We start from the raw sequence: 10,522 nt of genomic DNA, 5'->3' as shown, positions 1-10,522 counted from the left end.
AACATTTTCTTGTCTTGGGTTTTTAATTGAAAATTCATTAATGTTCTTCAAAGTCTAGCCACATGAAAAAGCATCAGGCTCTTTTCAGCTGATGCTTTAGTGCACTAGCTGAAAGGGGAAGAACCCTTGGGAAATAACAGATATCCCCACAGTTTCTTTTGTGTCAGCTTTTCCCCTTTCAAGTTCCCACACATATTCCTGATGCCTCCTACCACAACTCATTTGACCCAGACAAATTGGCTGCCCTGCCATGAACCCAATCATGGGGTAGGGATATAGGAACTGTGTATGTAGTACCCCAGTTTCTAGGGTCTAGAATCATAGAATCATAATTCCAACTAAAGCATACCTTACAGATTGCCATCCAGCCTCTGCTTAAAAACTTTCAAGGAAGGAGAGTTCACGGTCTCCTGAGGGAGACTGTTCCACTGTTGAACAGCTCTTACTGTCAGAAAGTTTTTCCTGATGTTTAGTCGGAATCTCCTTTCTTCTAACTTGAAGCCATTGGTTCGAGTCCTACCCTCCAGAGCAGGAGAAAACAACCTTTGCTCGATCATGTGACAGCCCTTAAAATATTTGAAGATATCCTCTCAGTCTCCTCTTGTTCAGGCCTGTCATATTAGGACATATTAGGCCATATTAGGTCATATTAGTTTTCTCTCATTCTTCCTAACAGTCAAAAAAATAAAATTTAAAAAATTGCTAAAATGATTTTTTAAATTCCAGCCTCCGTAGCTAAAGAGCTATATGACAACTCCCAGGTTATCATTACAATAAGCTTGTGACGTAGGTTTGGTCAAGAGAGAGCCTCACAAGGCTTTTGCGGCTGATTAGAGTTTTGCCTAGAATGTCGACCACTCTACTCCACTGGTTTCCTCATGCCAGTGGCAACAAAGAAGTGCTTTAAGTTCTATGTGAGACTCCTATTTTTCCATCTTAGTTGATACATACCACTTGTTCCAGCTTGCAACAGCACCATCAACATAATCAGAATCTTCTTCGTGTCTGCTGCTCCCATCCTGGCATCACAGCTGACCCAAGACACTTTGCAGCCTCCAGAGCCAGGGCAGCAGAAGCGAATAGGAGTGGCTTTGAGAACATGATGGGGTGCAATGCTTGGACCACACTGAAGCAGCAATTGACTTGAGATATGTGCTTCCAGCATCCTCTGTGTATACTAGAGTAGGCTTTGGGGCACATTTCTTACAAACTGCAGTGCTGGGTTCAGTGCCAATTCAGGCCTAGCTTGGACAGCTGAGTAAACAGTCTGGTCTATCTGAACTATTTCCAAATTGGACAAGGGGGAATTTGCTCATCTCTCTAACAAGAACATCATCTGACACTTGGCACAGCGCTATAGAAGCCCTCTGCAGAAGTCTTCATCATTAACTTCTTCCAGTTCCTCTTTTCATCACCCTTACAGCTTTGGGTATGGCAATGGAGTTATGGGAGATTTAACTTGTGAAATCATAGGAAGTTCATGATACTTGCGCAAGTTTTTCCAGTGGCTTGGGCTGTAGCTTTTATCCCAAAATTTAACCCCCTTTCTGCTAGTAAAAAAACCCTCCCCCCACTTGTTTTTTGCTACCCATTTTCCAAGTTACTAATGTCTCTCTTTTTATCCCTTTTAACGTTGATTGCCCTGACCCTTACCAATAAATTAATCTAACCCTCCCTTCATGTACTTGACTCTGAGCTCAGAATTTGGATTTCGTTACCATAGACCCAGGATTTGCAGGAAAATGAGAATAAGCAGCATTGCCTTAAAACATGGATGCATTGCATTGCAGGGGGTTGGACCCTATGATTCTATGACAATGATGGGCCACTCTCCCAGTTTCCTGCTTAAAAGGGAAGCAGATGAAAAGTCAGCTGGATCAGACCAAAGGTCCATGTAATCACAGAATCATAGGATTGTAGAGGGACTCCAAGAATCATCTAGTCCACTGCAATGCAAGAATCACAGCTAAAGAAACCCAGACAGATGGACATCCAACCTCTGCTTAAACCTCCAACGAAGAATAGTCCACCACCTTCCAAGGGAGTCTGTTCCACCATCAAACAACTCTTACTGCCAGAAAGTTATTCCTGATGTTTATTCAGAATCTCCTTTCTTGTAACTTGAATCCATTGGTTCAAGTTCTACCGACTGGAGCAGGAGAAAACATGCGACAGCCCTTGAGATATTTGAAGATGGCTATCATACCTCCTCGCAGTCTCCTCTTCACCAGGCTAAACATACCCAGCTCCTTCAACCTTTCCTCATAAGGCTTGGTTTCCAGACCTTTGATCATCTTAGTTTCCCTCCTTTCCACATGCTCCAGCTTGTCAACACCCTTCTTAAACTGTGGTGCCCAGAGCTGTTTTCAGCATCCCACAGTGGCCCTCCAGGTTCTTCTAGGAAGGCCAGAATCAAAGCCCTCCCCTGCTGTTTCTTTCCCACAACTGCTTAGAAATGTTACCCTTCTGAAGTGCCATATCCTTTGTTCTACCTGCAACCACAAAGAATGCTGATCGGCTTCATGCTCTCCTTTTGGGGTCTTTTGTTTTTGTTTTTTCAATGGGCAGGAAAGGATTCTAGGTTTGCCCTCCCATTTTCCAGCAGAAGATCCTTCTGGCCATTTTAGTGCAAAGCTGAATATTAAAAAGCCAGTTATGTACCACTTTCTCTCTCCCATGCAGCTCCAGGTAGACAAAAACACACACACACAGCACAAGAGAAGAGCAGAGGTCAGCTTTTGTCATGGTTGTTTTTGCCACAAATAGCTCTTCTTCTCAAACTCTAATAGACTGGCATCTTCATCCATGCAGTTAAAAATGGTTCGGTGGTGAAAAGCAACTGCTTTGACAACAGGCTGTGGCAGAGCAGACCCATTAGAGGGGGAACTGCTCTGTGTGTCTGTTATTTTCTGATACACTTTGCGTTTCTCTTTTTTGTTGTTGCCGGTTTCCAAATAGTTTGCGCTGGGTAGAATATAGTTACGGCCTGCTGTTTAAATACTGTAATTTCCAGCCGGGTGATGGATTTCAAGCAGCAAACCCAATTTGCTACTGCAGTTTGGTCCACTTAGAAGAGCAGCTGACTGAACTCCTGGCTGTATTGGCTGGAGTCTAATATACACGAAGACATAGCAGTTACTGTCTGTGTGTCTTGTGTCTGGCAAATGCTGACAAAGGCCATGTTTAACATATATAGACAACTCTTGTCAGCTAGATTACCGTGAAAAAGGAATGGTGGGTAGTGGGTCAAGTCTCCAGTATCTACCCTCCTATTGGAGGGGTGGAGAATCTCAGGCCTAAGGACCAAATGTGACTATCTGGATGTGGGCACCTCCCCACACCACATACCCTCTCCCCTTTACTGAGCTCACACCCTCCTTGAACATTTTTTCCCCCTGGAGTGAATGTGTCATTTAACTCTGATAATAACGCTTGGAGGGTTGTGTGAGGGTGTGTAGAATGTAGCCTACTTTGCAAAAGTAAAATTCACATTCATGGCTTTGCTCACTTTTGCCTACATGACTGGCATGTGGCACCCCAGGAAGCTTGCATAGGAGAAAATGTGGTCAGGATTGACCAAGAGGACGGGTGCTCTCTCTGTGTTCTCTCTAGTCCTTACGGATCAAGTGTCCGCATAACCCAGCATTCTCTCTTCAACAGTGGCTGGCTTGTTAACTCTGGAAGTTCACAAGGAGGCTGTGAAGGTGACAATCGCTCCCTTTTTAAAATTCCTACACTCTGGTAACTACATATACACTCGGCCCCTTTTGCCTGGTAATGTGGCAACAGAAACCTGCCAATGAAATGAATGGACATGACTAATTTAGGCACATCAGTTTCCATTGTCTGCTCTGAGTAAACATTAGCTGGCTATAACTATTTTTTTATTTTAAACAAAGTAATAATAATACAAATAAAAATAAAATAAAATAAGTGCATCCCACCCCCGAGACCACTATTCATTGTAACTATCCAGCCTCCCAAAATTTCAAACTCTTTGTTATTCACCTATTTGATCCTTTTCATGCTTTATTGCCATTATTATTATTATTATTATTATTATTATTATTATTATTATTATTTTGGTAGACCACTTCAAATATCTGTTTAGGAACTCAACTCAAAAATCCATAAAGATTATTAACGGTGACATTGCTCTCCTTTTTTATTCATTATGTGCGGCTAGCTTTTTAATGTTGATTTGCAAAGCCCACAAAAACGTAGGAAGTGTCAATTTCAGGAAAGGTGGCATAATATGATAACTCACTTTCCTCTCTTATAAAATGAATATTTCATTTTGGATATGCATTACAAATGTGGGACAAGCACATGATGCGGTCACTGGATTTTAGTTGCAACCCTGTATTGCAGACCCTGATGTGGACATTTTGGACAAATGTGGACACAGTTCAACTCTCCATGCACTTCACACAACATTGGAGCATAAAAGTTACCTTATACTATGACCATTGGTCCATCCAGCTTAGAACTGTCTACACTTTGGAGTTTCAGAGATGGGCCTCTCCCAGCCCTACCTTGGGATGCCAGGGACTGAACCCGGGACCTTCTGAATGCAAACCATCTGCTTTCCCATAGGCATGCTTTGTGTGCACATATCTCAAATATGCAAAGCAAATGCAAAGCCTGTTCTAGAAGGAAGCATTTGCGTCATCTTTGTTTTGGTTTTATTTTTATTTTTTTGCGTTCTCAAAATCTTTTAATTGCGTCCCACTTTGGGAATCTGACAGGATTGAACGGTGGGCTAAAAATAACCTAAATACATGAATTGATTAGGATATCACTTCTAAGCACCTTGTGCTGTCCAGGTGTAAAGACGTGTTCAAGGTCAGGGAAGAGTCAGGTGTGTACTCATAAGCCTTCCCTCCCTCCCTCCCTCCCTTTTCATCCCCTTAATAATTAGGCCAGAAAAAAGCAACACAAACTGCACATTGCTTTCCTCAAGTGAAATTGTTGATGTCACAGTTTGAGGAAGCCGGTTCAGTTATTAAACCCTGTAATTCTTTCAAAGTTGGCATTAGGGACAAGTGTCCCCAAGTCTAACTGGTAGGGAGGGCTCATCCTGCCCAGAGTCTTCCGGCTCAGAGGCATTCAGCTCACCTTCCAGTCTCACTGATCTGGAGCTTCATACTGTTTGAAGTGAATCCATAAGTGAAAGGCAAATCCAGCCTTACACTTGTTCACTCAAAAGAAGGGATGGGCCAATCTGTCAACTTTGGTATCTGTCAGAGGAAGAATGGTGGAGACTGCTGTGGTGATCACACAGGGTCCCCGGATGTTTCACCGTCTTTTGATCCCTGTGCCACCACTTTATTTCTCGCTGCCACCACCCAGGCCCTACCTGGTACACTACTGATTCCAGTCAGGGTTAAATTGGAACATAAACGTCTGTTTATTTATTGCAGTTTAATAAGCGTGTGGTTTCATAAACAGTATCAGTCAATTACATTCATGGGGTGCCTATGTAGACCTATAACTTCCGCTACCTGCTCTCACTCACTAAACCACCTCTCAGATATTTACTTGTCTTCCTAGCCCCTAACTGTTCCTGGCCCAGCTTATTTCACTACACTAACTCAACCTACCCACAGACTCTATCCCAATTCACTCCCACTCCAACCACCCACCCAACGAACTCCTCCCTTGGCCCCTCCCAAAGCTGGTTTTATAGTCCCTCTGACTCCACCCCCTGGGTTCTGATAGGGTAACCTGTTTAACTATTTCACCTCCAGCACTCTCATATGGTAACATGACAACCGCCTCCCCAGCCTGACCCTCCCAGAGAAGAAGGAGACAGTTCAGAATTACAACAGGGGTTTGAGGGAGGTCATAGCTCAGAGGCAGATGAGGGGAAAAGCTGGGAAATAATAGGAAAGGAGGAGGAAGAAGAAGCACCAGGGGGCGACAGCTGATGGACTTAGTGTCTTTAGAAATCATTCCAGGCCCCCCTCTCCTAGAACCCGGTGGGCATTGAAAGTAGGAGAGCAAGGAGCTCAAAGGCAAAAGGCCCTTTCAAGCGCCCTTAGCGATGACTCATGAGGAAGTAGGAGACACGGAGGGGGTGGAGATTCACTTGGAGCAACACCATTACTCCAAGAGGCTACATTTCTAAGCCTCTCTCTGTGAATATTGAATAAAAGGCATTGGTAAGAACTTCCCTTGTCTTATCCATTCCTGGCAGCCTACCATGTGTGTGTGTGTGGGGGGGGATTGGATCCTCTGATGCCTGGCAGTATCTTCTCGTTTTCCCAATCTTCACTCCTCCACAGTTTGCATTTCTTTCTTTTTTTAAAAAAAAAGCAAGCAGGGGAAAGTCCTGATGAAAACCCATCAACATTTTATTCAGAATATATCCTATTGTGTGCCTGTTTGTTTGGAATTTTGCCTAATGCATGTAGGCCTCACCATCCAAACACAAGGCATTCTCAGGAAATTCCAATTAAATGCTGACAGGAAAGGAGATTCTGACTAAACATCAGAAAGAACTTTCTGACAGTACAGTGGTACCTTGGGTTACAGACGCTTCAGGTTACAGATGCTTCAGGTTACAGACTCCGCTAACCTAGAAATCGTACCTCGGGTTAAGAACTTTGCTTCAGGATGAGAACAGAATTCGTGCTGTGGTGGCACGGCAGCAGCGGGAGGCCCCATTAGCTAAAGTGGTGCTTCAGGTTAAGAACAGTTTCAGGTTAAGAATGGACCTCCGGAATGAATTAAGTTCTTAACCTGAGGTACCACTGTAATAGCTGTTCAACAGTGGACCAGTCTTCCTTATGGACTCCCCTTCCATGGCTTTTAAGCAGAGGTTCAAGGGCCATCTGCCATGGATGTTTTAGTTGAGATTCCTGCATTGCAACTCTACAATTCTCTGATTCTAGGAAATAATTCATTACGCGAGCATCTGCATAACGAGTTGATAGTTTCCAATGATTCCTATGGGGAAATTTCCAAAATTCCTATGGGAAATCTCTGACTGAACTGCACATGTGACAGTTACATCTTATCAGATTTTTTTCCTGTAAAATATTTGCCTCTCTCGTGGCTGCCTGAACAGTGAATCATCCCCCAATTTTTCCTGTTTGTCACGTCAGAGTGCAGTTCCCCAGATATGGACTGATCTAACACATGGCCAGAACAGTTCATCTTTTTCTTCAAGCAAAATGACAGGGCTGGGGGACTTCTGCCTTCCAAAAAGATTCTTCTGTCAGACTTTTAAAAAAAGGAAATGTCACCAGGAGTGCAGACAGTAAGAACTTGGAATATCCCAGCTCAGATAGTCTTCTTGGGGTTTGTTTGTTTTTTAGTTCTTCTCTCTCCACTCTGTCTCTCTCCCCCCATCATTTTCAAATGGCCGGAAGCAGTTGGAGCAGAAGGTTTAAATGTCAAGAATATGATGGTGACATTTTGCCTTTGTGCATGCAATCACTATGACCGGAGGAGGAACAGGACAAGGAGAAGCAGAAACACCTCGGCAAACACCCCGACAGCAGATTGGTTTAAGGGAACAGTGGTGAAGGGGGCAGCGGAAGTCACAACCATTCATCTCAGGAAACGAAATCAAGTGCAAGATTTTACAAGGCTGAGGGAGGAAGAATTGTTAAGCTTAAACTTCAGCATAAGGTGACCAAAGTCATCACAGTATATAGAAAGTTGCTTTGATTTGATCGATTGACTCACTTACTCACAGAAGTAAACCAATGCTTAGAAGTCACCCCAGAACTGGCCCTATTAAACATATTCCAAGATAATAATGCCCACTCACATCACAAAGAACTCATAAGCAGCCTACTCTTAGCAGCCAGAAACATCATAGTCATACACTGGAGAGACCTGTCAGGAGTAGGCATGGACCAGTGGTACCAAATAGTATGGGAAACAGCCCTATTAGAAAAAGTAACCAATAAACTGAAACTGTAAAGGTAAAGGGACCCCTGACCATTAGGTCCAGTCTTGGGCAACTCTGGGGTTGCGGCGCTCATCTCGCTTTATTGGCCGAGGGAGCCAGTGTACAGCTTCCGGGTCATGTGGCCAGCATAACTAAGCAGCTTCTGGCGAACCAGAGCAGCACATGGAAATCCCATTTATCTTTCCACCGGAGTGGTACCTATTTATCTACTTGCACTTTGATGTGCTTTCGAACTGCTAGGTTGGAAGGAGCAGGAACCGAGCAACGGGGGCTCACCCCATCGCGGGGATTCGAACCACCGACCTTCTGATCAGCAACCCACAGCGCCACCCGCGTCCCATGAAACTGACACAGGGGCAAATAGAAGAAGATGCCTTTGCCCCTGTCTGGCTCCCCTTTATCACATATACAGCCCAACAAGACAACGACAAGAATCCACCAACAGCATACAAATCAATATGGCTAACCTGATTCAAAAACACCCACCCACGCCACTCACACATGAAAACAAAGTTTGCCACAGCCAATCACAACCTAACCACCACACCCTAAGCCAACCCCAACCTCTCTCATCACCAAAGGATCACAAGCGAATAGCAAAGAGAACCTGCACAAATGACGCTGACACAAAACCTCACACATACATTAAGTAAAATAGAAACATCGCCACCCGAACCCCCCCCCACTCACCATGGCCCCCTCCACCTCTTCCCCCCTTTTCTTCCTAATGTATCATTAATGTCTCAACAAATGAAACTGATCTGTAGAAAATGTAACTTGATAAAAGAGACACTGCACATACTTTTGTAAACCAGGAAATCTTTAATAAAAAAATACGTTAAAAAGAAGAAGTAAACCAAGGGTAAAGGAGATAGACAAAGAGCTGAAATTCAGTACACATGCATTCCAAAGCACTTTGATTACTAAAATGGGACATTTTTACAATTGTTAAAGCCATAACCAGAAGATCTACCTGGAAAATATTGGAATGGAAGCCCTTGAAGTCATACAAGAAAACAAGTGCTATAATTATAGCCAAGCCCAGTTGAAATATCACAAGTATACGGTGGTACCTCTGGTTATGAACTTAATTTGTTCCGGAGGTCCATTCTCAACTTGAAACCATTCTTAACCTGAGGCGCGCTTTCGCTAATGGAGTTTCCCACTGCGCGTGCACCTCTGGTCGCATCCTGGGGGAAAGTTTGCAACCAGGAGACCTACTTCTGGGTTAGCAGAGCTCATAACCCAAAGCGTTCGCAAGGAGGATGGTTCATAACCAGAGGTATTACTGTATGTATATTCTCTATGAAACTGGGCTGCAGGTTCCCGGTTTTTGCTGTACAGAGATAGTCTGGGAGAGGGTAGATTTGAGAAGTCTGATCAAGGAAAGTCTTGCTGTTACCACACTTTGTTGGAACAAGTGCATCTCCACCAGTGACATGGGGGCTTTGGTTAAAATGTGGCAAGCATACACGAGAACCCTCAAAGCACAGGGCTTGGGACAAGAGTCTTCTGTTATAGGTGCAGGAGCCAAAACAACAGCATTGCAGTGTATCCCAGTGGAGGAAATGGACCATCTACAGCCTTGCCTTCCTCTCAAAGAGCACCATCCATGTGATGTAGTCCGTAATGAGAATTTAATGAACATGAATGAAGCAGTAGGGAATTCAACAGCACAGCCATGTGGAATGCAAGACATTATGATATCTGCAGCCAAGTCATGAAAAAGTGATTTTGATAATGAAAGAAACATGCAATGAAACAATGGGTAGGAGCCACCTATAATTTATTTATCTTTCAGGGAACTCGTAAAGACAGCGTTTAGACTCATTCTGCACTGCTGAGGCAGAAGGGCTTCGTGCCTATTGCTTTGTGATGCTCAAATCAGATAAGTGAAAATACTTGGATTTTAAACTGGTTTGCAATTTGATCGTAAACACATCAGTCGGTAGAGCATGAGACTCTTAATCTCAGGGTCACTGGGCAAAAGATTCCTGCAGTGTATTGTAGGGGGTTGGATGAGATTATCCTTGTGGTTCCTTCGAACGCTATTCTGTTCTGGAACCAATTCTATGACCCTATGTTGCTATGTTCAGTTCTAAGTATGGAATTGAATTCCATGAAATGTGACTAGGATTAGGCACTTGAGACACTGTACTAGACTAAGGATGGGTAGCGACTCTCTTTTCTTTCACCCACTAGGATCAAATACATTCCATATATATTTTCAATACCTCTATAATGAGGTTAACCATAAAACAAATATTTATCCTTTATTTCAATCCCACTATTTTGCCAAGGAGCTCAGGTTAACGTACATGAGATGATCACATATTCTATGTAGAGTATGGCAACTGAGAAATTGTGAATTAGATAGACTCACCCTGATCGAAAGCGGTCAGAAGTGCAATTCAAAGGAACCGTTTGCAAATGGCTAATTTAGTAGTATTTATTTGCATAAAGAATATAGGATATGCCATACTTGTTGGTACGAAAATAAACATGGATGGAGAATCAGAACAGAAACTGCATTATTTAAATTCGATATTTAGGTTTCCCTCCTCATCACCACCACCAGTCTTTTAGAAACTCCTTTTG

The sequence above is a fragment of the Podarcis gaigeae genome, assembly GCF_964106915.1.
Source record: "Podarcis gaigeae genome assembly, chromosome: 11".
Taxonomy (NCBI): Eukaryota; Metazoa; Chordata; class Lepidosauria; order Squamata; family Lacertidae; genus Podarcis; species Podarcis gaigeae.
The sequence above is the reverse complement of the archived record's forward strand: the minus strand, read 5'-3'. Positions refer to the sequence as shown.